The sequence below is a fragment of the Pipistrellus kuhlii genome, unplaced genomic scaffold (assembly GCF_014108245.1).
Source record: "Pipistrellus kuhlii isolate mPipKuh1 unplaced genomic scaffold, mPipKuh1.p scaffold_m20_p_2, whole genome shotgun sequence".
NCBI lineage: Eukaryota > Metazoa > Chordata > Mammalia > Chiroptera > Vespertilionidae > Pipistrellus > Pipistrellus kuhlii.
Window position 1 is genome coordinate 127,796,649 of NW_023425515.1, and position 5,566 is coordinate 127,802,214.

General features: G+C 42.9%; 2 pseudogenes; both read left to right on the forward strand.

Annotated features, from left to right (window-relative positions):
* The first annotated feature begins 3,508 nt into the window (after positions 1-3,508).
* On the forward strand, positions 3,509-3,732 carry LOC123651033 (annotated as a pseudogene).
* A 747-nt stretch (positions 3,733-4,479) lies between these two features.
* Positions 4,480-5,287, forward strand: LOC118723065 (annotated as a pseudogene).
* Positions 5,288-5,566: the final 279 nt, after the last annotated feature.

Below are 5,566 nucleotides of genomic sequence, written 5' to 3' on the forward strand. Positions count from 1 at the left end.
TATTTGTCCTTTTGTGACTGGCTTCTTTCACTTAGTATAACGTCTCAAAGTTCATCCATGTTGTAGCATGTGTCAGAATTGCATTCCTTGCTAAGGCTAAATAATATTCCATTATATGTAACTATGACATTTTATCTGTCCGTTCATCTGCTGATGGACATTTGGATTATTCCAGGCAGTTTATTAAGAATTAGATTATGAGGTTATTATTATTATCCTCCCCATTTTCAGATGAAGAAATAGAAGCTGAGATAAATGAAAGAATTTTCAAGTAAGTGGTGAATTTGAACCCAGAGGCCTGAGTTAAAGAGCCTGAAGTCTTAACCATTATGCTCTGCTGGCCCTGTGTTTTCTTGCGAGAGGCTCAGGTGACTAACTTCTGTAGATGTAGGGGTGAGGAAATCGCACAGATGGGTTTGGGAGGGAGTGCTTCATGGCAGCTGTGGCTCTGGCTCTGAGGCTTAGGGAAAGTGAGAGATTTAAATAAACAGTGTGCCATCAGAGCTGAGGAGCAAAAGGGCAGGGACAGGATTTGCTTTGGAGAAAGGTTATATAAGTGCTTGCAAGACTGGCCATTTTCCACAAGGGAGATGATGTGCCAAGCAAAATACCTGCAGAAAATGGAAGGCAAACAGCAGCTGCCCCACAGCCTGCTTATTAGGACACAGTCTGGTCAGGGCATGTCCTTACAATCACTGGGTACAGCGATTAAAAGGGTTTTGAAAACTGAATATGCATTTTCCCAAAATCCTATAGTAAACTTTTAAAATCAAATGACATTTTAGGTGCCCTAGAAGGACTGGCTACTTAAAGAAACATATTTCTTTTTTATGTAGCATGGATTACAGGTTGTTTCTTCACTTTCTATTTCACCATCTAGAGATAATCCCTCTTTTCACTGTTTTATCTCATGTCTTTCTGATGATGAAGTGTGAGTGGGTGAGGACAGCATGAGAAGTTGAGAATTAACCTAGAGCTCTCTGAGACTTTAAGATTGTGAGCTCTGAAAGAAAAAACTTTGTCTCCTTTACATGTGCATCCCTTGGAACCCAGCACAGAGTAATCATCCAAAAACTTTGAAATTATGGTCTGTAGGATGGCGTGGGACCTAAAGGCAGGGGCTGCATGGGGCGAAGAGGAAAGAAGCCCCTGGTCTGGACGCTGTGACCACCAACACATTTTCAAATGTTCTGGCATCTGCATCCTTACTTTAATAGTGGAAGTCATAATGCTGTTATTAAGAATAAAGATATCTGTTTATTTCTCTTTTCTATTTCAGCCCATGACTTCTCAGCTTAGATGTCCACCCACCTATTGAGAAACCCTTGCCCCAGTCCAACACAGCTGGTGTTGTAGAGCCAAACTCCCAGCTTGTAGTTCCTAAAGGGATAATACTTTGGCAATTACATCAAAAGAAAGTTAATGGCCAACTACTACTATACCAAGTCTGCATATGATGAACTCAGCAAAGTCAGGCAAAATATTATGGGATAGGCCCTAGTCAGGTAGCATCATCCCAAAACACCAAGGTTGGGGGTTTGATCCCCAACCAGGGAACAAGAAATGAAAACATAAATAAGTGGAACAACAAATCTTTCTTCTCTCTCTCTCTCTCTCTCTCTCTCTCTCTCTCTCTCTCTCTCTTCCTCTCTGTCTAAAATCAATAAATAAATAAAAAATGTTTTTAAATATCATTGGATAGAGGACATGAAGAGTTCTTATTTGATGGGAGTAGAGTTTCAGTTTGGAATGATGAAAAGTTCTGAAGATGGATAGATAGATGGTTTCACCACAATATGAGTATACTTAACATGGTACATTTCAGCCCTGGCCAGTGTGGCTCAGTTGGTTTGGTGTTGTCCAGTGCACAGAAAGGTTGCTGGTTGACTCATGGTACATACCCACGTTGCAGGCTCAATCCTTAATAGGAGGTGTTTTGCTCTCACATAAATGTTTCTCTCTCTCTCTTCCCCACTCTCTAAAACTCAATAAAAGTATTTTTAAAATAAAATAAAATGGTACATTTTATGCTGTCTTTTTTTTTTCTTAAATATATTTTATTGATTTTTTACAGAAAGGAAGGGAGAGAGATAGAGAGTTAGAAACATTGATGAGAGAGAAACATCGACCAACTGCCTCTTGCACATCCCCTACCGGGGATGTGCCCTCAACCAATGTACATGCCCTTGAACGGAATCAAACCTGGGACCCCTCAATCCACAGACCAATGCTCTACCACTGAGCCAAACCGGTTTCGGCTTATGTTGTCTTTTTAACGTAGTAAAAATTACTTAAGCCTGGCTGGTGTAAGTCAGTGATTGAGCATCAACCTGTGAACCAAGAGATCATGGTTTTCCCATGGTTTGATTGCCTGAGTTGTGAGCTCAATCCCTGGTAGGAGGTATGAAGGAGGCAGCCAATCACTGACTCTCTCTCATTGATGTTTCTCTCTCTCTCTTTTTCTCTTCCCCCCTCCCTCTCTCTCTCTCTCTCTGAAATCAATTTAAAAAAATACTTTAGGATGCCCATAATAACATTATATTATCTGAATTCTTAGGGGTCATAATCAGGATTACAAATATAACATTTTGGGTTTTAAAAACTTTATCAAGGGTATTTTATGAGCTGATTGGAGCTCAGAAAGATGAAATGGGAGCTCTGGCAAAATTGGCTGGTTGGCACCTGTTACTGCAAAGCAGCTTGAGGGTGGATTTGGCTTGTCCCCAAAGCCTGCCCTGTCCCAAAGCATCCAATTCTAAGGAGCCTTCGCCAGTGCCTGAGATTTATGAGCCTGAAGACAACGATGCAGTTTGGCCAGGTATGGCCCAGGGGTTGAGTGTCAACCTATGAACCAGGAGATGATGTTTTCATTCCTGGTGAGGCTACATACCTGGGTTGTGGGCTCCATCCCCAGCAGGGGGCGTGCGGGAGGCAGTTGATCAATGATTCTCATCCTTGATGTTTCTATCTCTCTCCTTTTCCCTTCCTCTCTGAAATCAATAAAAATATATTTTTTTAAAAGAGAAGAAAAAGAGGAAACTGTGTTACCTTCCAAATGTCATCTGCCAAGACATCCATATGAAGACTATCTCTCCTCTCCCTTCCTCCATGGATCTGCTTATTCAGAGCAGCCCTGATTCTCCCACCAGTCGCAGAGGATACCACCCACTTCTGTAGAACAGAACAATGAGGAAGGAGGAGGTCAAGAAATGGGAGATCAGAACTGTTTTCTCACAGACCCAGCTCTGTGTACTCAGTGGGGGATTTTAGAGACAGAAATGCCTCAGCCTCACACTGCCTCGTTGGGTGTTGTCCCATGCACAGAAAGGTTGCCTGTTTGATTCCTGGTCAGAGCACATGCCCAGATTGCAGGCTTAATCTCTGGTAAAGGGCATGTAAGATGTAGCTTGCTCTTATATCTATGCTTCTCTCTCTTCCTCTCTCTTTAAATTCAATCTAAAAATACGTTTTTTAAAATACTGTAAATATCTCAGACTTCCTCAGGCAGCTGCCATGGCGGGGCAAGAGGATCCTGTGCAGCGGGAAATTCTCCCTGACTGGGCAACCTGGGAGTATGTTGAAATCACCACCAACAGCGTCAAGAAAATCTCGAACTTTCTCAACTCGTTCGATATGTCTTGTAGTTCAAGATGTGAAACACTACATGAGAAATTGACAGCCCTTTAATGGAGAATGGAGTACATTGAAGCAAGGGTGACACAAGGTGACTCTCTCTCATTGATGTTTCTCTCTCTCTCTCTCTCTCTCTCTCTCTCTCTCTCTCTCTCTCTGTCTGAAATCAATTTTAAAAAATACTTTAGGATGCCCATAATATTATATTTTCTGAATTCTTGGGGGTCATAATCAGGATTACAAATATAACATTTTGGGTTTTAAAAACTTTATCAAGGGTATTTTATGAGCTGATTGGAGCTCAGAAAGATGAAATGGGAGCTTTGGCAAAATTGGCTGGTTGGCACCTGCTACTGCAAAGCAGCATGAGGGTGGATTTGAACTGTGTCAGGCTACTGCTAGGAAGTTGTTTACAGGACACGGGCCTACGTGGGAAAGGTCCCCGCAGCCTTCCACTCCTTCCTCTCTCCTTAAAGAGCAACAAGACTTATTCTTGTTTTTCTTTCTTCAAAAACGTGGCCTTTGGGCTCTGCCATGTTCATCTGGCAGTGTGATATGGCATGTGGGGAGAAGTCCAGGGGAACTCTTGAAAACATTAGGCATTTTACCTTTTCAGTAACAGTTTGTAGAATTACTTGTCAATGTACTAGTATTTGAGGCACTGAGAGCCAAAAGCCTGGCCCTTATTAAGGTCTTTCCACCTCTCTCTTTCTCTCTCTCTCAGATTTTCCTTACAGTTCTCATTGCCTCTGCATTGATTCTATAAACAGTGTTTTTTTTGTGTGTGTGTTTTTTTTTCTCCCTACCTTTGTTGGGAGGTAGCAGACAGTCCCGGCTGAGAGACTCATGCCCTGGCAAGGTGGCTGCCAGAGAATATTGTTGCTAATCCACCAGTTTTTGTCCTTCGGGGAGGTCAAGGTCAGGTCCCCACTTGGCTTAAAGAGATATTTTCAGATTTATCTTTCTGTCAGTTGGGGTGTTTGCCTCTGATATTTCCCTACTAAATTCCTCAACGTTAAAAGGGGGGGGGGAGGGGGGGGCAGGAAGGACTAGTGTCTCACCCTCCAGCAGATGCAACAACTTTCCAACATTCTGATCCTTAGCTACAAGTAGATTAAGACCTAGGTTCCAGAACCAGAGAATGAAATGCAAGAGGTGGCAGAAATACAACTGGCCAAAGAATGGCAACCGTGTGACTTAGACGAGCTCAGCAACCAGAGTACGTGGGCCTCTTCCTGCCACCAGGGAGGCCCAGGGAACCTTTTAGAAACCTTTCAATGTGGAGCAACCCGGCCCGCAGTAACCTAACCTGCAGCCACCATTCCTGGAATAGCCCTTCTTGGACTTACCACTCCTGGAATAGGAAGACCTGGTGCTCCCAAGACTGCAAAACCCAGGCTCAGAACAACCAGGCCTGGAACAATCAGTTTTGTAGTTATGGAGGAGGATCCTTGCAACCCCAGATCTGGTTCCAACAAAATCCTGTCAGTGATTTGGAGCAACCTTGGATGCAATACTGCAAACCCTTAAGTATTGTAGTAACCGGCAAACCATGAATTTATTCCAAGATTACTCCATGAACATAAAGCCAAGAACACAGTGTGAGCATGGGTATGCTACCCTTGATCTTAGCCAAAAGGCTGAGAAGCGATGACAATGAGTTTCTTATTCAATCTCAATTTGGGCAGTGGCTGTATTACCTCTCCTAGGATTTTTCTGTGTATCTCTGCCTTGACATGCTGTGTTTCATTATGCTTATTATGCCAATTGGAGCAGAGCTCCCCTGTGGGAGTGCATGTGGGGTGGGGGATATGACTGGAGACTAATCAAAGAGGCTTCTGTAGCCTTGCTGCTGTAGACAAATGATAAAGATGTCTCTGGCTATAGATGATTAGATATAATGCTATTTTGGTTAACTCTAGGATCTAGAACC